This window comes from Dasypus novemcinctus, assembly GCF_030445035.2.
Source record: "Dasypus novemcinctus isolate mDasNov1 chromosome 12 unlocalized genomic scaffold, mDasNov1.1.hap2 SUPER_12_unloc_4, whole genome shotgun sequence".
Classification (NCBI taxonomy): domain Eukaryota; kingdom Metazoa; phylum Chordata; class Mammalia; order Cingulata; family Dasypodidae; genus Dasypus; species Dasypus novemcinctus.
The window spans coordinates 124,784-149,914 of NW_026688132.1; the positions used below are offsets into that span (position 1 = coordinate 124,784).

At 40.8% G+C, this 25,131-nt stretch overlaps 1 long non-coding RNA gene across 3 annotated transcripts in view; it reads right to left on the reverse strand.

Annotated features, from left to right (window-relative positions):
* LOC131277415 (uncharacterized) overlaps window positions 1-25,131 on the reverse strand; it is a 78,587-nt gene that overhangs the window by 17,588 nt on the left and 35,868 nt on the right. For 2 of the 3 annotated variants that reach the window (XR_011648149.1, XR_011648148.1), the window contains exon 3: window positions 14,453-14,529. This is a non-coding gene — a long non-coding RNA (uncharacterized lncRNA). Of the gene's footprint in view, window positions 1-11,336; window positions 11,765-14,452; window positions 14,530-25,131 lie in introns of those variants that run through there. The other variant, XR_009184585.2, reaches the window with a different exon arrangement.

The following is a 25,131-nucleotide window of genomic DNA, read 5'->3' on the forward strand; positions in this document are numbered from 1 at the left end:
ACTTCTTCACCTCCATGTTAGCTGAGTGGCGTAAGTCCAATAAACCAGAGTGTAGGAGTTCCAAGTCTGATGAGGCTCAGAGCCTGGCTATCACATGGTCATTCCAGAGATTCAGGTCCCCTGGGTATATATTAAACCCCGCCACCAACTACAGTTCTGGTAAAAGTAACAGGAGAGACTTGTGGACAAAGGTCACATCTGAGTCCAGCTCCATCACACAGAAACACGATCTCCAAAGTAGAGCCAACTGACATGGCATTGAACTCCATCTGCCATGACCATAGAACCCGTGGGTCTCTGCAGCCCTCAGAAAAACCAATACCTGAGGTTGTATCTACTTTATCTGTCTCTAGGGCTCTGCTCAGGTGTGCATTAGGGCAATCTGTCTGATAACCTCCAGGCTCTTTTTGGAGACTCATAGGCATATAAACTCATTTGCCCTTTCCATTTCCCCCTTTTGTTCAGTTCAAAAAAAAAAAAAAGCCTTTTTAACTCCTGGTATTACATGTAGACTGAGATATTCTGCTGGTCCTTGTTGACCCTTTTATTCAAGGTCATTTTCTAGTTACATCATCAGCTGGTACTTGGTAGTAATCCCTCGGCAGCAGGGAGGCTCATCCCTGGGGGTCATGTCCCATGCTGAGGGGGAGGCAATACATTTACATGCTGAGTTTGGCTTTGAGACTGGCCACATTTGAGCAACACGGAGGCTCTCAGGAGGGAACTCTTAGGCACCCTGCAGCTCTAGGCCTTGTTCTTAATTTAGGTGCACAGGCTCACAAGCATAGTCATTAGTATCAAGGGCTCATTGTTGGACTGTCCTTTTTTGGTCTTTGCCGTTTCACTTGGGGGATTGTTGCTATTCCTTTAGGGACTGTGACAGAGCTCCCCTGGCGAGGAACTCACCACTCCCTCAGTTGCTGTTTTTAATTGTAATCACTATGAAAAGATCCAAACAGTTTTATGTACCCTGGATATATGCCCTGGGGAACTCCCTGCCAACCATGTATCTCCTGTCAATAACATGCCACACCAGTATTCCTCTCCTGCCATTGTTGAACCTCTCTGTGATCCAAAACTTCTTCAAAAATGAAGCCCAATATATTTCCAGGTTCTATTAATAGTAAAATGGAATATAGTGAAGAGTTTAAAGGTTAGATATAGAATACATATTAATTTGGAAAAATTACAGTAAAAATAAATTGGAGTATCAAAAAATTTAAACAAGCAAAAGCTTTGTTTTTGGTGTTTTCCCTTCCATCACTGCAGTAAGTGCTCCCCTGTATGCAAATTGGCAAGGGAACTTCTTCTGCCTTTTCCTCGGAGTCTATGTCCTTCTTTCTTTCTTTCACCCTAATTATTGAGCTTATCTTCACAAAAGTTTTAGATCACAGTAATTCATATATACAATATACAGTACTCCCACACACCAACTTAAAAACCTTTTTCCTTCCACAGCAATAATCTTTTTACATATTCATCCTATATTTATTTAAACTGATGTACAGATATTGAGACAACAGCTTTCAAACAAGGTAACGTTTGGGTTTACATTGTGGTTTATGTTTTAGACTATACAATTTTCTAAATTTTTAGTTATCTTATGTTTTACATTATGATTTACATTTTACCTGATCAGCCACTATATATTTTTGGTGTAATTTCACATGTCTTATATCCATCCTTACGTACTCCTGTGGAACACATCTATTGCCCACACAGTTACATTGATTCCATCTATTCAATACCTCTCTCCCGCTCCCCTTAGGGCCCACAGTGAAGGTCAATCTTCATTGTTCCAAGGGCCATGTTCAGAGATATTTGCAACAGTGTTGAGGGCTTGACATGCACAACTGCCCTTAATACATTGGGAGCCACCATTTCTCTCGAGAGATACAATTCCTTCTATTTGAGAACATCAGTCCTCCCCAGGATGTGGGTATACCTTCACTCTCATTATATGGGTCTCTAACCAATGATATAACCCCCTATGGCAAAATGAGCACTCACATTCCCTAGGAGCCTGTCCTATGTCGGATTATCCTGTTTAAGCATCCTAAACAGGTTTCACAGCATTATACTCTCAGCCACATACCTGACAATCTCCTATGTTCTTATGTCCCCAACCCTCCCCTCAATTTCTTAGGCAATATTACCAGTCCTCCCATCCCTAGCCCCCTTCAAGCCTGCACAGCCCCACGCAAAGGTAAACCTTTCCCCCCATCTTATCCCTTCCTTGTACCTCCAGCTTATCATAGATTTCACCCATGTAAGTGTCAGTTTACATCTTTCCTCTACCAACCCCTCTTCCCCCCATTTCCTTTCAGCTTATCATCCAGTCTTTAGCTCTCTGAGGCAGCTTGGTTTACTTCTTTCATATCATTGAGGTCAGGTAGTATTTGTCCTTCAATGCCTGGGTTGCTTCACTCAACATGAGGTTCTCGAGATTCATCCATATTATCACGTGTTTTTGTAGTGTATTCGTTGTTAAAGATGAGTAGTATTCCATTGTATGTATATACCACATTTTATTTATCCATTCATCTGTTGATGGGCATGTGGGTTGATTCCAACTTCTGGCAATAGTGAACAATGCTGCTATGAACACTGGTATGCATATATTGGTTTGTGTCCTTGTTTTCAGTCCTACTGGGTATATACCCAGCAGTGGAATTGATGGGTCATATGGCAAGTCTATACCTAGTTTTTTGAGAAACCGCCAAACTGTTCTCCAGAATGGCTGGATCCTTGTGCATTCCCGGGAGCAGTGGATGAGTGTTCCCATTCCTCCACATCCTCTCCAGCACTTGAAGTCTTCTGTTTTTTTCATAGCTGCCAATCTTAAGGGAAAATGGTATCTCATTGTAGTTAGATTTTCATTTCTGTAATACCTAGAGATTTGGAGCATTTTTTCATGTGCTTTTTATCCATTTGTATATATTTTTGAAGAAATGTCTCTTTAATCTTTTTCCCATTTTTAAAATGGGTTCTTTGTCTTTCTATTTTCAAGATACAGGAGTTCTTTAAATATGCAGGTTATAAGTCTCCTAATCAGATATATGGTTACCAAAAATTTTCTCCTATTCTGTAGGCCCTCTTTTCACTTTCTTTTTTTTTTTTTTAATTGATTTTGTAAAAATATTACATTAAAGAAATATGAGGTCCCATTCGACCCCACCACCCCCACCGCACCCCTCCCCCCCCCCAGCAACACTCACTCCCATCATCATGACACTTCCATTGCACTGGTAAGTACATCTCTGGGTATCTCTGCACCTCATGGTCATTGGTCCACATCATGGCCCACACTCTCCCCCATTCCATCCAGTGAGCCCTGGGAGGATTAACAATGTCCAGTGACTGCCCCTGAAGCACCATCCAGGGCAACTCCAAGCAAGTCCCAAAGGCGCCTCCACATCTCATCTCTTCCGGCCATTCCCCATACCCATCAGCCACCATGTCCACTTTTCCCACTCCAATGCCACCTTTTCTCTGAGGTCCTTGGATTGGTTGTGTCCGTTGCACCTCTATGTCAAGAGGAGGCTCAGATTTCACATGGTTACTGGATGCAATCCTCCTGCTTTCAGTTGTAGGCACTCTAGGCTCCATGGTGTGGTGGTTGTCCTTCTTCATTTTCCTGACAAACTCCTTTGAGGGGCAGAAGGCTTCAATTTTGAGGAAGTCCCATTTATCTATTTGTTCTTTTGCTGCTCGTGCTTTCGTTGTGAAGTTCATGAAGCCATTTCCTATTACAAGGTCCAGGAGATGCTTCCCAAAACTGCTTTCCAAAGTCTTTATGGTCTTGGGTCTCATATCTAGGTCTTTGATCCATCTTGAATTGATTTTTGTATAAGGTGTGAGTTGGTAATCCTTTTTCATTCTTTTGCATATGGATATCCAGTTCTCCAGGCACCATTTGTTGAATAGGCCATTCTCTCCAGCTTGAGAGGGTTTGGTAACTTTATCGAATACTCAATTCAGTTCCATTGATCTGTGTGTTTCTCCTTGTGCCAATACCATGCTGTTTTCACTACTGTAGCTTTGTAGTATGTTTTGAAGTCAGGTAATGTGATTCTTCCAATTTCGTTTTTCTTTTTCAATATGTCATTGGCAATTCAGGCCCTCTTTCCTTTCCAAATAAATTTCATAGCTAGTTTTTCTAGTTCCTTAAAGAATGCTGTGTTCATTTTTATTGGGATTGCCTTGAATGTGTAGATCAGTTTTCATAGGATAGACATCATAATAATATTTAGTCTTCCTATCCATGAACAGGGAATATTATTCCATTTATTCAGGTCTTCTTTGAATTCCCTGAACAGTCTTGTGTAGTTCTCTGTGTATAAGTTTTTTACATCTTTAGTTAAATTTATTCCTAGGTGTTTGATTTTTTAATTGACTATTGTCAATGGTATTTGTTTCTTGATTTCCTCCTAAGCATGTTCGTTATTGGTGTACAGAAATGCTATGGATGTTTTTGCATTGATCTCATAATCTGGGACTTTACTAAACTCATTTATGAGTTCTAGAAGCTTTGTTGTAGACCTCTCAGGGTTTTCTATGTATAGGAACATGTCATCCACAAATAATGAAATTTTGACTTCTTCCTTTCCAATTTTAATGCTTTTTATATCTGGTTCTTGACTCAGTGCTCAAGCAAGTACTTCTAAAACAATGTAAATAGAAGAGATGATAGTGGGCATCCTTGTCTTGTTCCTATCTTAAAAGGACAGATTTTAGGATTTCACCATTGTAAACGAGTTGGCTGTGGGTTTTTCATATATATTCTTTATCATTTCCAGAAAATTTCCTTGCAGTGTTTTCATCAAGAAAGTGTACTGTATTTTGTCAAATGCTTTTTCTGCATCTATAGATATAATCATGTGATTTTTTTCCTTCAATCTGTTTTTATGGTATATTACATTGATTGATTTTCTTATGTTGAACCATCCTTGCATACCTGGAATAAATCCTACTTGGTCACGGTGTATAATTCATTTAATGTGTTGTTGAATACGGTTAGCAAGTATTTTGTTGAGAATTTTTGCGTCTAGGTTCATTAGAGAAATTGATCTGTAATTTTCCTTTCTTGTAGTGTCTTTGTTTAGCTTAGGTACTAGGGTAATGTTGGCATTATAGAATGAGTTAGGTAATGTTCCTTCTGTTTCAATTTTTTGGAAGAGTTTCAGCAAGACTGGGTTAGTTCTTTCTGGAATGTTTTGTAGAATTCACCTGTAAAGCCATATGTCCCTGGACCCTTCTTAGTTGGGAGATTTTTAAAGACTGATTCTATCTCTTTACTTGTCATTGGTTTGTTGAGATCGTCAATTTCTTCTTTCATCAATACAGGCTGCTTATTTCTTTCTAGGAATTTGTCCATTTCCTTTGAATTGTCATTTTTGTAGAAATATAGTTTTTCCAAGTATCCTCTTATGATAGTCATAATTTCTGTGGGGTCAGTGGTTATATCTCGTTTCTCATTTCTTATTTTGTGTATTTGCATCTTCTCTCTTTTTTTCTTTGTTGGTCTAAGGGTTTGTCAATTTTATTGATCGCAAAGAACCAGCTCTTGGTTTTATTTATCTTTTCAAATGCATTTTATTTTCTATTTCATTTAGTTCTTCTCTTATCTTTTTTTCTTTCTTTCTTTCTTCTTCCTGTGGGGTTACTTTGTTGTTTTTTTTAACTAATTCCTCTAAATGTACCGTTGGTTCTTCAATTTTTGTTTTTTTTTTTAAATGTATGAATTTATGGCTATAAATTTCCCTCTCAGTACTGCTTTTGCTGCGTCCCATAAGTTTTGGTATGTTCTGTTATCATTTTCATTAGTTTCAAGGTACTTAGTAAGTTCTTATGAGATTTCCTCTTTGACCCACTGTTTTTCTAAGAGTGTGCTGTTTAATTTCCATATCTTGGTGTGAAATCTGGGCCTCTGGCCCTTGCAGATTTCCAGCTTCGCTCCACTGTGGTCAGAGACATTATTTTGTATGATTTCAATCTTTCTGAATTTATTGAGCCTTTCTTTGTGGGCTAGCGTATGGTCTATCTTGGAGAATGATCCACATGCACTTGAGAAAAATGTATATACTGCTGTATATGGGTGTAATGATCTGTATATGTCTAATAGGTCCAGCTCCTCTAATATACTGTCCAAATTTTTTCTTTCTTTATTGATTCTCTTTTGAGATATTCTGTCCTAAGGTGATAGTGGTGTATTAAAGTCTCCCATTATGATTTGAGAGGCATCTATTCTTTCACTCAGTTTTACCAGTGTTGGCCTCACATATTTGGAGGCACCCTTGTTAGGAGCATAAATATTTATGATTGTTCGTTCTTCTTGACAGATTGTTCCTTTCACTAATATGTAGTATCCATCTTTGTCTCTCAAAATGTTTCACCTTTCAAGCCTATTTTGTCTGATATTAAGGTGGCAACTCCTGCCTTTTTTTGGTTATTGTTTGCATGTAAGATTGTTTTCCAGCCATTTACTTTAAAACTCCTTGAATTCCTGGGTCTAAGATGTGTTTCTTGTAGACAGCACATACGTGGGTCATATTTCCTTATCCAATCTTCCAGTCTGAATCTTTTGACAGGTGTGTTTAATCCACTGACATTCAGTGTCAGTACTTGCAAGGAACTATATTTATGTTAGCCATATTTTGTTTGGACTTGTGTTTGTCATATTTTGTTGATTTATTTCCGTCTCTTTTTGTCTTTTTTGTTGCTCTTATACCCTCCTCCAACTCTGCCTCTCATGTTTTTTTCTCTCGTCCTGCACAACTCCCTTTAGTATTTCTTGAAGGACAGAGTTCTTATTGCCATACTCTTTTAATTTCTGTTTATCTGTGAATATTTTGAACTCTCCATCATTTTTGAATGCTAGCTTAGTTGGGTAGAGAATTCTTGGTTGGAAATTTATTGTAGTACCTTGACTATATCATACCACTGCCTTCTTGCCTCCATGGTTTAAGAGGAGAAATCAGCACTTCATCTTATGGAGCCTCCCTTGTATGTGATGGTTCTCTTTTCTCTTGCTGCTTTTAGAATTTTCTCTTTCTCATGAGCATTGGATAATTTGACAAGTATATGTCTTGGTGGGCCTGTTGGGATTTATGGTGTTTGGGGTGCCTTGTGCTTCCTGGACATGTACCATCCATCTCTCTCAGTAGATTTGGGAAGTTTTCAGCCATTATTTCCTCCAACACCCTTTCCAGGCACACTTTGAACTCTTATCCACATAAACTCATTTGCATTTACCCTTTCCGCCTTTTCTTCAATGACTTTTTCAAGTTGAACTACTAGGTGCCTGGTAGCAGCCCCTTCTTGCCAGGGAGCCTCATCCCTGGGAGTCATGTCCCATGCCAGGGGCAACATAGTGCATTTCTATGCTGACATGGCTTAGAGGACACACTTGAGCAACAAGGAGGTTCTCAGGTGATATCCCTTAGGCAGCCTATAATACTAGGATAAGTTTCAATTTCAAAAGTAAAGATTGCTAAGTATAGTCATCAATATCAAGGGTCCATCAATGGTCCATCCTCCTTCAATAGTCACTGTCCCTGTACTTGGGGGATTCTTGCTATCCATTAGGGAATGTGGCAGAGCTCCCCAGGATGGGAATTCTATATTCTATTGTTTATTGTGTCAATCTCCACACACCGTGACAACACCCCATGAATATTTCACCTCATGCAAATGCCTTATACGTATGCCCCAGGTGAACTTCTTCCCATGCATCCCCCAACACTGACACCCCACACCAATGATCCCCCCCTTCCACAGCTGTAACCTGTCTGGGATCCAGAATTTCTTCAAAACGAAGTCAACAAAATAACCAAATACATTTAATAAGAAAATGAAGTAATCAAACTATTAAAACTAAGAAAGTTAAAAAATTTTTTACATTTTGAAATAAAAAATTAAATTTAAAAAATTCCATTATGTCTTTCATCACTATAAGATTTACTGTCCTGTAAGCAAAGTGACATTTTTCCATTGCTTTCCCCAGTGTATTATTTTTTCTTCTTAAAGAAGTTTTAGGTTATAGTAAAGTCATGTAGAGAATACAGCGCATTCCCATATATCCAACATCCTCTTCCTTTTCCTGTTTCCCCTATTAATTACATTTTACATGTAGATGGTGAATTTCTTACAGATGAGGTACAAATATTGAAGCATTCCTGCTAACAGTGGTCAATGATTCACATTATGCTTACAAGTTGGACCACGTACTTTTTAAAATTTTGATGAATTCTTACACATCCTGACCCATCATTGTAAGATAAAGTAAAAATATTCCAATGCCCCATGTTCCATCTATTGTATTCTTCCTCCCGCTTTCCTCAGGAGTCACGGGAACCACCAAGCTTCACTCCTTGAAGAACAAGATTCATAATTACTTATGGTAACATTGAAGGCTTGACATACTGGCCTGTCCTCACCTATTAGGCTCTGTCTTCTCTCTCTAAAGACTCCCACCCTTCTATTTAAGAACATAGCAGCACTCCCTAGGATGGGAGTCCATCACCTTCCCATTCATTGTGGGTCTCCACACACTGAAACAGCCCACGATGACAGGATGAGCACTCACACACTCCCCACAAGCCTGCCAAGGTGCACCCGCTCCTGCATCGCTCCCTCATCAAACACCCTAAACCAGTACAACTCCACTGCTGCAAAGGCCAAAAGAACATACCTAATGTTCTAGTTTCTACTGCAAAACCCCAGCGATCATCTACTCCCTCCCCCAAAACTGCCCCCAGTTCCATGGACAGTGCAAACCCCCACCCTACCGCCCTCACAGACCACCACCGCCCATCCCAATACCATCACTGCAACACTGTCACGTCCATCCAACGCACAACTACACCCTTCTACCTTACCATAGATTTTGCCCATATGGACATTGGCTCACAGCCCTTTATGCCATTTCTGAGAGACACTTAAATTTGACACCCTTGTCTGATTCATTCAAAACTGGGAAAGGATTAAAATAAAGTGGATATTTTTTGACAAAACAGCTGTGTTTCATGGACAGGACACTGACCTTGGAGTTTCCACTCCCAGCTGTGAATCCACCTCTAAGTTATTAATTTCTGAGATCTCAGGGAAGATATTGCACTTTTTTAAAAAAAGATTTACTTATTTATTTATTTAAAAAACCCCTCTTTTTGACATGTTTTTGGCTACCTGTTCTCTGTTTCTATTTGCTGTGCATTTTTGCTATATTTGCTTGTCTCCCTCTGTTGTGTCGTCTTGCTATGTGAGCTCTCCGCGGTGTACAGACCGTCTATTTCTGTGATGGGCAGGCAAAACTCCCTTACCAAGGAGGCCCAGGACTTGAACCCAGGGCCTCCCATATGGCAGGTGGGAGCCCAACTGTTTTGAGCCACAGCCGCTTCCCCGAAAGGCACTTTTTTAAAAAATTGATTTATTGAAATACATCAACCACTCACAAACATACATAAACAATAAGTGTATACTAACAGTTGTGAAAGAAAGGAATAAACATATATAACATCAGACAGGACTTCCATGACTCACCTACCACCAATAACATATTCTTGTCAAACCTTTTAAACTAATGATTCAAGAGCATAGTCAAAATATTACTATTAACCAAAGTGTTTTCCCCCAAGCCTCCCTATTATTATCTTCATGTCATATATATATGAACATACATAAACAATCTGAGGAACATGGAGGCTCTCAGAGGTAACTCTTAGGCACCCTGCAGTTCTATGCCCAGTTGAAACTTCATGCACACAGGCTCATTATCATAGTCCTCAGTATCAAGGGCCCATCATTGGGCCATCCTTCCTCACTAGTGTTTGCCCACTTAGGTCCTACAGTTATGACAGATGGCTCTGGAGTTCACTGCCTTGCCAGTGGGCCCTACTCTGGAACTTGTGATGGAGTTGGACTCAGATGTGATCTCGCTACATATCCCTCTTCTGTCACTTTTACTGAACCTGAGGTTGGTGCTGGGATAGGTGTATGCTCAGGAGACTTGAATTTCTGGGCTGTCCGTGTGCCAGCTAGGCCCAGAACCTAAGTAGAATTGCAATACCTACTCTCTGGTTCGTTGGACTTACCCAGGTTAATTAACAGGGAGGTGAGGATGGTCAAACACCACACCAGGGAATTGAGAAAGTCTTCAACTGCAAGCAGGAGAATCCCATCCATTGGTCACGGGGGATCTAAGCCCCATCTCGATTTATAGGTGGAATGGACATCGCCATCCCAGAGTCCTCAGGATGGAGGAATAAAATATGAATTAGGATGGACTTACTGGTATTCTACTATAAAATTATTGTGACTCTAGCAATGGAAGAAACTATGTCATTGATGTGGAGACGGTGGACATGGGAGTTGCTGAAGGCAGGAAGAGGGAAAAAGACGTGTGATGGGGGGACATTTTCAGGACTTGGATGTGTCTTGAATGAAACTGCATGAACAGATGCGGGACATTATATATCCTGTCATAACCCAATGAATGGATGGAGAGACAGTGTAAACTACAATGTAAACGATAATCCATGCTGTGTAGCAGCGCTTGAACATGTATTCATCAAATGCAATGAATATGCCACACTGATGAAAGACGTTGTTGATATGGGAGGAGTTGGGGGGTAGGTAGTGGGGTATATGGGAACCTCTTCTATTCTTTAATGTAACATTTTGTGTAATCTCTGAATCTTTAAAAAAAAGACACTGACTTAAAAATAACACCCAGAACACAAAAGAAAGAAAAGCAACACAATTAAAAATGGGCAAAGGACATGAATAGTTAAGTCTCCGGAGGACATAACAATTACCAATGATGACATGAAAAGCTATTCAAAGACATTATTCATTAGGGAAATTCAAATGAAAACAACTTATATACTACAATAGCCAAAATAAAACCATGAAAGGAAAAGAATACGTGCTAGAATGTGAATAAATAAGAGCGCTGATACATTGCTTGTTAACCAAGAGCTTCCATACCCTCTAGCCCCTTCCTTGTTCTAGTCAAGTCAAGTTCCCTGAGCAAGGTGACAGTATCTTTGTCTCCCAGGTCCCTTGGAGAACATGTTAGAGGAGCTTCTGACTGACAGGGTAGATCAAGGGCCATATCTAATGCCAAGATAAAGTCACCTGTTTTTCTCTAAAATAGATATGTTCCTTTCTTGCATTCATTCTTGTTCAATTGAGTACAGACAAGAAAACACGACCATGTACACTACAGATGCCAGCTGCCATTCTGGGGGAGGAGACATATCGAAGAGGGGATTCCTAATAAAGGACACCTGATAAAACAAGCAGCCTCAGCTTATAAGCTGTATGGTAGGGAGCCTTTTCCTATGAAGCAATTTTTCCTCTTTGAATTAAGGCACTCGTAATTGCCACCAAATGGACAGGAACAGCTCATGTAGGTACCCTCCAAAATTTTCTTCGGTCTTTGAATTTAGTGCTATATCTAAAATCACCAAGATTTGGTTTTCTAAATTCACCAAGATCTGAGCAAACACTGTACAGCATGACTCTCACAGAGTTTTATTTTCTCTAATTGCAGGGGGCTTCAAGAGCAAGCTAAGAGAGTACATATTATGGAATCACTCAGCTTTGAGGGGAAAAAAGTAGATGATTTCAAAACCACAGTATTTGAGTTGCCTGGAATTGAATCCAATCCACCAAAATGGTTGCTTTTCATCAAGGAGAAATTCCTAGAGAACATATGGCAAATGCATGGTCAGCATATGTGGATCCATGTGGTTGAAAAGATCTGGAAGATGTAAAAACAACAATGGCAATTTTGGAAATTTACGAGATATTTTACAGAACACACAGAAGGCACCACGGGACACTGTTGTTGAATTTTTAAAAAGTAGAAACATAACATTCGTACATAAACATACATCAACAATAAATTTATAATAGGGGAAGGGGACTTGGCCCAACAGATAGGGCATCCACCTACCACATGGGGGCTCTGCAGTTCAAACCCAGGGCCTCCTTGACCCATGTGGACCTGGTCCATGTGCAGTGCTGATGCGTGCAAGGAGTGCCCTGCCACGCAGGGGTGTCCCCTGCGAAGGGGAGCCTCATGCGCGAGGAGTGCGCCCTGTAAGGAGAGCCACTGAGCGCGAAAGAAAGTGCACACTGCACAAGAATGTTGCAGCACACACGAACGCAACAAAAAGAAATGCAGATTCCCGCTGCTGCTCACAAGGATAGAAGCAGTCACAGAAGAACACACAGTGAATAGACACAGAGAGCCGACAACTGGGGTGGGGAGGGTAGAGAAATAAAAAGAAAAATGTGTAATAGTTCTGAACTTAGGAAACAAACATACATAACATCAAATAAACATATATATCATCTCACCCTACCACCAATAACTAGCATTGTTTTTAAACCTTTTTGACTAATGATTAAAGAGCATTGTCAAAATATTACTAATAAACAAAGTATTTTCCCCCTAACCATCCAATGATTATCATCTTTATATCATTTATATATGAACATACATAAACAATTAAGTATAGATAAAGTTGTGAACCTACAAACCAAACACGCATAACATCCTACAGGGGTCCCATACATCGACCCTCCACCTTAAGACGTTTCTTACAAACTATGAAAGAACACTGTCAAAAATCTTACTACTAATCATAGTTCTTCTCTTGCATTTGGTCTGTTTTTCCTCCAACCCACCCTATCATTTTTTAAATATGTATATATATTTTTAATAACAAAAGTTATACTTATAAAACAATCACGTACATGCGCAAAACTCCCAAACAACACTCCTCCATCAACACACCACAATGTGCTGTGTCATCTGCTACAGGTAAAATAATATCATCTGATTATTGCCATGTCCATAGTGTACATTTGCCTCACATTTTCCATACTGCCTCAGTATCAACATAGTACATCTTTTGCATAGATTCAAGAATAATATACTATTGCCACAGTCCAGAGGTCACTGCAGCTGTATTTTTCCCATGCTTCTCCACATTCCCAAAACCCTGCAGTACTGACTTACATTTGTTCGAGCTCACAAAGGACACTCGTGCATCTGTACCATCAACCACAATTCCACATAATTGGACTACCATTTTCAGTCACATCCCATTTTATAAACTAGCTGTTACTCACTGTGTGTTACCATCAACTCTATACATTTCCACAATATTACAGTAAAGCTAATTAAAACATCTACATACATTAAACATCAGTACTCCACTCAGTCCTTCTCTTATCTCATTTAAGAATCCACCACCTTCCACCAGGTCTTGAAGATATTTTCCCATTTTGGGGAAGTGGTGCTTTCAATTCCAGCCTCGGGACAGCTCCTCAGGCGGGCTGTGCCACCAGAGGAGGATGGGCCCCGGTCTCCTGGGCGTGGAGCCTCTACTTACGAGTCTTCTCTGCAGATGGGCATCTCCTGCTTCCACTCCTTCAAGGATGATGCAGGATGCTCTTCTGGCCTCCTGGAGCCTTCCAACACGTGCTTCATCTAGCTCCAGAGAGCTCTGGGTGTTTGCTAACTGCCCTGTAGCAGCAGCTGCCATTAGGAGCTTCTTCTTACACCGCCAACTTGCTGTATAGTTCTCATTGAATTTTAATTCCATTTCTACACTAATTATCACAAGTTAGTTTACGTTGCCATTAACTACAAAAACAAGCACTCTAATTCACATTTCCTTCCTCCTACTGTCTTTGCTATTCTTCTTATAGTAAGAAAGATGGCCAGACCAGCAGCTCACACTGAACTTGTTAATCCACAAACTCCAAACACTCTACCCATCTGTCCAAAGCCAGAATATTCCAAGTAATACATGGTTAAAATGCCAATGTGCTCGGAGATACTCTGTGTCCTCCCAGCTCCCAAGGAATAAATGATGGTTGAGGTTCTCAATGACTAAGAAGATGAGGTGGCACCATCTAATGTTGCGGTGGTGCTGCTATTCCATTTTATGATACAAATTTTACCTTGTTTCTTTATCTTTCCAGTGATTTCATATAAAGAGACCTAAGCATATACCTGTATTTGATATTAACAAGTTTGTAGGAGAAGAAAGTGTCGAATGGGGTCCTATTCAAACTGACCCCTTTTGAAAATGAGATTCTCAAGAGGCAGCAGCAGATTATTAACTATATGGTAGGGGTCATTACCTCAGCAACAATTTTCCCTCCATCTATTAAGAATTTTGTAATTGCAAAGCAAAATGGGCTTGAGGGATGTATGTCCAAGCAAAGCCTGTGCCCTTCCACAGATGTCCCGATACTTCCTTATGGGGCCTTTGACTTAACCACCATTTCCCACCTATTCTTCTAAAGCACCAAGAGAACACAGGACCTGAGCAAACACTACACAGCATGATCTGATACAGAGTTTTCACTTCTGTAATTGGGCATGACTCTAAAAGCAAGCAAAAACAGTGCATATTCTGGAATCACTCACTTTTGAGGAAAAATCTGTATAAGAAGATCAGAGACTGACTGCTGGCTTTGTCTGAAGAATCATTCTGGTTCCATATGCTAGAAGAAACAAGAATTGGGGTTTGGTTAGAGAAACTGATATTCCAGGTAAAGAACTACCGTTCTTATAAGCATCGGTGCTCCCGTAAGCTGGCATGGATTCTGGGTACAGGGACTGGGGACTGTCTATGTGCAAGCCTGTGGGGGTGCTTGTGAATGTGGGGTCAAGGCAGGGGGTGTGAGTGAGAGGGGCAGTGGGTGGCATATCCTGGAATACACTTCCTAGCCTCCACATTTCACCCAAATCCAAAATTCCAGGATTAGGAATGAAACTGAACTGGCTCCCATTTCAGAGAAAGCGCTGTCCAGCTGCCCCTCAGCACTGCCCAAGGCCTGGCAGGGTTTCTGCAGGACTTGGGGAAGGGGCGACTGACTGGCCTGTTTCACACCCTGGCTCTCCCCCTCTGCTGACCTGCTCTCCTGGAATGAACCAGGCCCACCACAGCGTCTCTGGACCACAGGGCCCAGGGCTCCCTGCTCCTCTCAGAACCCACAGCTCCAGCCAGACACGGCTGCCCTGTCCCCCAAGCTCTACTCATGCCCCTCCCTGACAACGTTCCTCAGGCCACTTCGGGTTTTCCTGCACTGGGTCACGTGGACACGCATAAATCTTTTCTCCCCTCCCTCCCCCAGCTGTCAACACTGTTCCAGAACAAGTCTGATTCTAGAAATTATCCTGTACTAGGGTCAAATAAAGAGATTTGGGAAGTAAAAAGAGATGAAGAGAAAGAAGAGGAAATGTGGAAATCAGAAGAAGAGAAGAAGGGAAACAAGTGCACATGGAATCCACGGCTTTCCTAGCTTTCTTTTTGGCATTTCAGGAAATTCAGGAATACTGAAGGGAACACAACGGAAGCTGCAATTAATATTTTATGTGACCATGCAAGTGAAGAAAAGAACTAGCTGATGAAAATAGACACAGGAAGTAAAGGGTGTCCTGAGAACTACACAGGGAACAGAGACCCTTTCCATACAAGCCCCTGGGGTGCTTGGCCATCCACCCAATGGCTCCTTAATTTGGAGAAGTGGGCTGGCAGGTGTCTCTAGGGTCAACATGGACAGCTTCCTCCTCCATTCCTCTCTCTGCCTTCCCAGATTCCAGAACAAGTGTTTGTGTTGCAGATCCTAGTACTGACAGCTACAAAGACCACGCATGAACTGAGGGTCTTAGCTGGAACCTCAGAGGAGCTGGTGTTTGGAGACTGAAAGAAGACATAAAACCAAACAAATGGAGATGCCTCAGGACTGGACCCCTTATACACTTTCTCTAATCAACCAATTCAGTGAAAGTCAAGTTTTTACTACAATAGATTTAAAGTGAGTTTTAGAATAAAGATTTACTTTTAATATTAGGTATTATATTAAACAATATTTAACCCTCACTAGTTTTTTTCTTAATATTGATCAATAAAACAAACACATATACAGATAAGCACCCTAAAGAGAGACAGAGTTCCCTGGATTATCTGAAGTCTGTCTTCCTGGTGGCTTCCACCAAGGACACTCCCTCTCTCATAGAACCCTCATTTAGTCATAGCTGAACAAGCAATGGTAAATTTAATACTTAGCATCTGTCCTCAGGCCAATGTCTTTCTAAACACTTCCTTTATTGAACTCTGCTCACTCACATGGAAGGGAACAAGGGAACATTATGACCCATGACCCATGGTCTAAGTGTAATACTTGGTCTTCCATGCCTTTTACACGTGGACATGAGTTGTCATGGGTATAAAATTAATGACTCCATTTTCCATTCACACGATGCACGGTTTTCAAAACCTTGATGAGATTCTAATGTTCTTACTATTATGCCACTTGGTTTTTTCTAAATGCACAAAGGATTTCTATTTTTCTTTAAAGTCCATCTATTTGACTAGAATATATATTGCCATTATAATCATTCTCATTCAGTGCTCTGTTTGAGAGCAGCAAGAGACAAGCAATGCGTGACACATGAGGGATTTCCAGTAAGATTAAATGCAGATTTCTCATCAGAAACCATGCAGAAAAGAACAGAGTGCAATGATGTATGTAAGACACTGTAAGAGAAAAACTTCAAAATAAGAATTTCACATCTGGCAAGACTGTATTTCAAAATTGGGATGAATATAGAATATTCACAGATAAACAGAAATTGAGAGAGTTTATAACAAAGAGACTAGCTTTGCAGGAAATACTAAAGGGTGTGCTCCTGCGGAAAAAAACAAAAACAAACAAGAGAGAGAGGCTTGGAAGAGAGTCTACAAATGAAGATTGTATCAGTAAAAGTAACAGAGTATCAAAAGAGTGGTGAAAATAAAGGATGATAGATAAAACCACAATATTTAGGAATGAACATAACCAACATTGCAAAGCACGTGTATAAAGAAAACTACAACTCACTGTTAATTTCAAAAAGATGTAAATAATTGGAAGGACATTCCATGCTCACAGACTGGAACATTAATGTTATTAAATGCCAATTCTACTCTAGTCGATACACAGATTCAGTGCAATCTGATAAAAATTCCACCAGCATTTAAAAAATAAATGGAAAGCAGGATTACAAAATTTATTTGAAATGGGGAGGGGTCTTGAATAGTCATCACATCTTAAAAACGATAAGCAAAGTTGGACGACTCTCACTTCCATGCACTCTCACTCTGGATTTTAACTCATATTACCTATCTGCAGGGGAAAAAAAACAGCATGGTGCTGGCATAAAAAAAGACACATAGACCAATGGAAACAACACGATGGTTTCAGAAACAGACCACCACATCTAGGGTCAAGAGATTTTTTACAAACCTGTCAAACACACCCAGCTCAGGCACAACTGTCCATTCAATAAATCTACATGGGAGATCTGTAGAGCCATACCCAAAAGAAATAAAAAGGACCCTGTAGCAGTTTGATATTACTCATAAATTTCAAAAAGAAATATTGGATTATGTTTGTAAACTTGTCTTTTCCTCTGGGTATATAGATTACACTGGATTCCCAGGTTTACTTGATTCAGTAAACTTAACCTACTTATGTCAGTAGGGCCTTGAGCACCAGCCCCATGGTGGGATGGGACTCTCCAATAAAAAGTATGGCAAGGACAGAATTGAGGGTTTTTGATGTTGCAGTTTTGATGCTGGAGTTTGATGCTGAAGTCTTAAGGTGGAGCCACAAGAAGGAAGCACAGAGAGGGAAGAGAAGCAAGCCCCAGGAAGGGAGGAACTCAGGAAGCCTGAGCCCTAGCAGATGTCGGCAGCCACCTTGCTCCAAACAAGTGAAAATACACTTTGGTGAGGGAAGCACCTTAACCTTTAGGGCCTGCTATCTGTAACCTCCTACCCCAAATAAATACACTTTCTAAAAACTAACCAATTTCTGGTATTTTGCATCAGCACCCCCTTGGCTGACTAATAAAGAATTTGTTCCTGAGGTGTGGGGAAGTTCTTTGGTAATTACCAAAATGCTGGAATGGTTTTAAAAAAGGGCAAGGGGTATTTTTTTAAGGAATTGTGAGATATTTGGAAGAAAAGACCTATAGTGCTTGAAGAGACTACTGATAGCAATATGGAGGCTAAAGAGACTTTTGATGATGCCTTAAAAGTAAATGATGAAATTATTATTGGAAACTGGAGGAAAGGCAATCCATGTTTTAAAGTTGCAGAGCACTTAGCAAGATTAACTCCTGGTATTTTATGGAAGGCAGAATTTGAAAATGCAAGCCTGGGCATTTAGCTGAAGAAAATTCCAAATGGAGCTGGAGAACGCAGCTTGGCGTCTGCATCCAGTTTACAGCAAAATGCTAGATGAGAGAGATACGCTGAGGACTGAACTGTCAGGAATAAAGAAAACAGAAACGGATTCCGGAACTTCCAAGCTTCTGGAGATGAAGATCCCTGATGAAAGTGCCCCACTGGAGGACTTAACTAAACTAGGAACTGGTAAATCAAGATTGAAGATATACTTATCTAGGAAAGACTTGTGGGAAGACTTACTGTCTGTAGGCATGTACCCCTGCTTCCTACATGCTAAAACAACAAGGTTTATGAGAGAGCTGTATGAACAAAAAAAAAAAAACAACTCTCAGCCTGTAATAAAAAGGACAGGGGAAGGAGAGATTGAAGGAGAAACAGCTTTAAGAGGAAAATCATGGAAGCAGAGATCTGGAATTAGGACATCACCCTGGGACAAGAGAGGAACCCCACCCATATGGACAAAGGGTGATTTTGCCAGCAGTTGAAGAGGGTGGATGTTCCTGACCAATGTTCTGGGAGACTTTTGCTGCCCCATGGTACAGAGAGGGTAGAACACATTCCCCAAGGAATAGGGCAGTTAAAGTCAGCACTCCACAGGTATGAGAGAGGTGGACCCCTCCCCCAAAGGTTAGAGAAGACCAGGTGGTCAAGTCACTACTCTGAGAGAGCTGAGGTTGTATGCCATAGGTTAGGGAGAATGTTGTTTTCACATCACTCTACTAGGGGGGGTGAAGACTCTAACCCAAAGATTGGGTAAGGTGTGGCAATCACCCCAACATTCCTGGAGGGAGAGATCTGGAGCTTGGTCAACGACACGATGCTTGATGAGGGTAGAAACAAGAAAATAACCTTTGGACAATTCAGTGGAAAGGGCGGTTCCACACATGGACCCAAGAAGAAGAAACCATCACCTTAAGAATAACTCTAAGACTGAAATTGAATGGAGGATGCCCTGCAGCTTTACTGAAATGTTGAGGACCCATGACTCATGTTTCCCTCCCAGTTTCTCTACAATATAAGGAAAATGTTTACCCTTTGTCCATTTCTGTATTGGAATTAGATGAATTATTTTGTAAGTTTCAGAGATCTATAGAAAACTTTGCCCCAGCACAAACTGTATTTCTTTATATTGATTGCCACGTGATTTACTACTTGCATTGTAACTGACTTAAATTTTTTTTTATTGGTAATGCCTTTTTATAATTTAGAGGGTGGGGTGTAGCAGTTTGCAATTATTATTATTATTTTTTAAGATTTATTTATTTATTTAATTCCCCCCCCCCTCCCCTGGTTGTCTGTTCTTGGTGTCTGTTTGCTGCGTCTTGTTTCTTTGTCCGCTTCTGTTGTCGTCAGCGGCACGGGAAGTGTGGGCGGTGCCATTCCTGGGCAGGCTGCTCTCTCTTTTCACGCTGGGCGGCTCTCCTCACGGGCGCACTCCTTGCGCGTGGGGCTCCCCCACGCGGGGGACACCCTTGCGTGGCATGGCACTCCTTGCGCGCATCAGTGCTGCGCATGGCCAGCTCCACACGGGTCAAGGAGGCCCGGGGTTTGAAGCGCGGACCTCCCATATGGTAGACGGACGCCCTAACCACTGGGCCAAAAGTCCGTTTCCCCAGTTTGCAATTATTCATGAATTCTAAAAAGAAATATTGGATGATGTTTGTAAACTGGTCTTTTCCCCTGGACATATGAGATTATACTGCACTCAGTATACTTGAGTAGTTAATCAAGTAAACCTCTTATGTCACTTGGGCACTGAGTACCTGACCTTGGTGGGTGGGGATTGACAGATAAAAGGCATGGCAAAGGACAGAGTTGAGGGGTTTTGATGTTAGAGTTTTGATGATGGAACTTGATGCTGAAGCCTTATGCTGGAGGCCCAAGAAGTAAGCACACAGAGGTCAGAGAAGCAAGCCCCAATAAGGGAGGAACTCAGGAACCATGAACCCTCACAGATGTCAGCAGCCGTCTTGATCCAACAACTGAAAACACACTTTTGTGAGGGAAACAACTTATGCTTGATGCCCTGGTATCCGTAAGCTCCTACCACAAATAAATACCCTTTATAGAAACTTACTCTGGCAGTTTGATATAACTGATGAATTCTAAACAGAAATACTGGAGTATGCTTCTAATCTGATCTGTATCTGGGCATGACAGAGTTATGATTAGGGCTTTGACTAGGCCACCTGATTGGGGCATTGATTCCCCACACCATGGTGGGTGGGGACTAACAGATAAAAGGCCAAACAAAGGACAGAGTTGGAGCTTTGGATGCGAGGGTTTCTGATGCTGAAGTTCGATGGTCAAGACATAAGCTGGAACCCTGGAAAGTAAGCTCATGGAGGAAAGAGAAGCCAGGCCCAGGAAGAAAGGAACCTTAACCCAGAGAAAAGCAAGCCCCATGAAGGTAGGAACCCAGGAAACCTGAGCCCTAGCAGACATTGGCAGACATTTGCTCTCCAAATAGACTTTGGTGAGGGAAGTAACTTATGCTTCATGGCCTGGTATCTGTAAGCTCCTACCCCAAATAAATACCCTTTATAAAAAACAACCAATTTCTGGCTTTTTGAAGCAGCACTCCATTGGCTGACCAATACACCAAACCATTTCTGTTATTTTGCATCAGCACGCATTTGGCTATTACAGACCCCTCCCTCACACCTTGTACAAAAATTAACTCAAAATGGAACAAAAACCTAAACATAACAGAAAGAACCATAAAGGTTCTAAAAGAAAATGTAGGAAAATATCTTCAAGAGCTGGTGATGGGTCGTAGATTCTTAAAGGAGATTAGAGAAGGACTGAGGTGGACTACTGATGTTTAATGTACGTGGAAGTTTTAAGTAACCTTACTGTAAAAAGTGTGGAAATGTACAGAATTGATGGTAACACATTATAGTGAGTAACAGACGGTATATGGACGGGAATATGGCTGAAAAGTGTACTCTAGGGATGTAAATGTCAATTAACAGAAAGCTGGAGAATCATCTAGGAACTGAATAGCACAGTAAAACCAGAGGAGAATGAGAAATGTGGTTGACTATACAGATGCAAGAGTGTCCTTTGTGATCAAGTGCAAATATAGATCACTATTGCAGGGTGGTGGGAATGTGGAGAAGCATGGGAAAAACACAAAGGGAGTGACCTATGGACTATGGTTAATGATAATAATGTAATATTCATGAATCAATGCCAAAGATGTACTGTGTTCATAATGTGAGAGGACGGAAAAAGTGTGCCAACTGTAAACTATGGCCGCAGTAATAACCTGATGATATCGTCTCATAACCTGTAACATATATACTACCACGTTGTGGAGTGTTGACAGAGGGGTGTTGAATCAGAATGCTGCATATCTGCATGATTGGTTTGTAGGTTTATAACTACCGTCATAAAAATATATTTAAAAAATAACAATAGCATAATTGGAGGAAAAACACACAAATGTAAGATAAGGACTATCGCTGGTAGTAAGATTTTGATGACATTCTTTCATAATTTGTAACAAATGTTGCAAAACAGTGCAAGGTATTGCAGGAGCATTTCTGTATGGGACCCCTGTATGACTGTATGCATGTTCACATTGTAAGTTCACACCTTTTACTACACACATTGTTTACCTATGTTCACGTATGAATCATACAAAATACTACTATTATGGTGGGTTGGGGGAAAAATACACCAAACATAAGATACTTTAGTTAGTAGTAATATTTTGAGGATACTCTTTAACGACAAGTTAAAAATATTTCACAACCATGTAAGGCATTGGTGGGAGGGTGAGGTATGAGAGCCCTGGATGACGTTAAGAATGTTTGTTTTGTAAGTTCACAACTATTGCTATAAACTTATAGTTTATGTATTTTTAGGTATGAATGATATACTTCAATAAATGAACAAAAATGAAAAGAAAATACACAATTCAAAAGTTCCCTGGGTACGATCAATAAGAAAATGGAGGTAAAACAGGCAAGAGTCAGTGAGATGGAAGTTAGATGAGTAAAATGAGTTAATGAGGAACATGGGGAAAAAAGGATTGAACTAAAGTTAATGGAGCCTTAGAGACATGTAGGACAGTTAACATTCATGCCAAATGCTCCTAAAAACAAACTAGCAAAACGAGTGAATAAACCAACTCAAGGGCGTTGAGTATATGACTCAGCGAATCAGTGCCAGCTTCTCACAATAAGGTCCCAGGATCACTGTCCAGCCCTGCAACCACAAAAAGAGAAAAGAAAAATTTACCTAAGTCAGCGGAGACAAGACTGGAGATAGGGATCAAAAGAGGAGGAGGATGGGAAGCGGAATTGGCCTAGTGGTTAGGGCGTCCGACTACCACATGGGAGGTCCGCGGTTGAAACACCAGGCCTCCTTGACCCGCGTAGAGCTGGCCCATGTGCAGTGGTGATGCGTACAAGGGGTGCCCTGCGACACAGGGGTGTCCCCGTGTAGGGGAACCCCATGTGCAAGGAGTGTGCCCCGTAAGGAGAGCTGCCCAGCATGAAGGAAAGTGCAGCTGCCCAGCATGAAGGAAAGTGCAGCTGCCCAGGAATGGCGCCGCACACACGGAGAGCTGACACAAGATGACGCAACAAAGAGAAACACAGATCCCTGTGCCGCTGACAACAGAAGTGGACAAAGAGGAACACTCAGCAGATACACACATAGAGCAGACAATGGCGGGGGAGGAGAGAGAAATAAATAAAATAAATAAATCTTTAAAAAAAAAGAAGAAGAGGCGGAGGAAGCAGCCAAGTCCTGAGGGGGAATTTACACAACCAAGAAATAGCCAGTGACAATTGCAGAAGAGTCACTGGCTAACCTCCAAGGGAGGGGGCATGGCAAACAAACACACGTAAACCGGCAAATATTTAAACAGACATTTCTTAGAAAGAAGATATACAAAGGGCCAATACGCATATGGAAAGATGCTCAAGTCCATTAGCCATTAGGGAAAGGCAGTTGAAAAGCATGATGACTCATCACTTCACATCCACTCAAAGGGCTATTATTTTAAAAATTGGAAAAGAGCAAGTGCTAGTGAGGAAGTATATAAATAGCAAACCTTATCCACGGGTGGTAGGAATATAAAAATGCACCCAGTGTGGAAAACAGTTTGGCAGTAACTTGAAAAGTTAGACTTAGAATTAACATATGACCTGGCAATTCCACTTCTACATATATTTCCAAAACAAATGGAAAAGCAGGGATTCAGACAAGTATTTGTATACCAATGGTCACCGCACAATAGACAAAAGGTAGAAGCAAATATCCTCCAACAAGGGCTGCCGAGGTTGTAGCTGCAGGAGGGGTGAGCCTCGCTGTCTGGTAGAGGCGTGGGTGGCCGCGGCCTCTGGGCTGGGATGAACCGCGCTCCCGCTGGAGGCAGCACAGCCAAGCTGCAGCTAAGGCCAGCACAGCGGTAGCAGCTGGACTGCCCATTGCTGCTGCAGGATTTGCAGGCCATTAGGTTTTGCAAGCCATGAAGCATATGGAGCCTCAAGTAAAACGAATTTTTCAAAGTCTCCCAACATCTGCCTTCAGTGGTGGCTATTACAGAGGTGGGTTTCAGCCCAAAATGACAAAACCAGAGGCAGCATTCATACCAGGTGGAAGCCCTACTGCCAATAAAGGAAAACTAAGGGATGCTCATAGACGAATTATGCTCTTACATCACCCAGGCAAGGGAGGATCTCCTTATTTAGCAGCCAAAATCGATGCAGCTAAAGATTTACTACAAGGTCAGGCTAAGAAATGAAGTAAATGTAGGATGAATTTTAACTTCATACCAATTTATGCGTATGATTACCAACTTTTTATGATAAAATACCTCAAAGTTGTAATTTGTAAGAAATGAGTTGGGACAAAGCCTTGTTGTAATTGTTTAAACTTGAGAATTTAAAATCATACTATAGACTAGGAAATTTGGAGGTTTTTAATGATAAATGTACTTAGACCATTTAAATAAAAATATTATTCATTACTCATTTAGCTAATAATCTAGTAACTATGTGTACCAGGCATTCTACAAGGGGAGGTGAGCCAGTCCCTGCACCCACAGACTTCTCAGACTAATCGCAGGCTGGTAAACAGGTAATTAAAATACAGTGTGATGTTCTGATGGAATTCCCACAAACTGTTGTAGTGATTGTTACCTTGTTAGGAGAACACAGAAAACCACTTTGTAAAAGGCAACGGCCCAACTACTTGGAACCTTGTAGCTAAGTGACACAATCTTGATAGAAGAAATTGATCCAACTATATATATGTAACATATATACATATATATATATCTAACAACTACGATAAAAAGAAAAACAACTCCACCAACACATAAATGGATGAACAAAATGTGGTAAATACCTAAGACAGAATATTATACAGGTATAAGAAAGAAGGAAGTCCAGATGCATGTGACAACATGGATGAACACTGAGGACATTATATTCAGTGAAAAAAGCCAGACACAAAAGGAAAATCATCGTATGCTCTCACTGATAGCAACTAATGATACTAAGCAAACTCATGCATTTAGACTCTAGACTACTTTACCAAGGGATAGAATGGGGGTAGAGAATGGAGAGCTCATGCTTAAATTGCACAGAATTTCTATTTCAGGTGATTGTAAATGTTTGGAAATGGACAGTGATGGTGGTAGCACATTATTGCAAATGTAGTTAACTGTGCAGAATTATGTTTATGAATATGGTTGAGAGGAGGAGTTTAAGGTAATATGCGTTACTAGAAGGAAAGTTAGAAGTCAAAACAGGGTTGTTTACTGAACGCTGTTGTGGATGATGGACTGGGTTAACAATACAAATACAAGACTGTTCTTTCATGAATCCTAGCAAATATATGACACTAT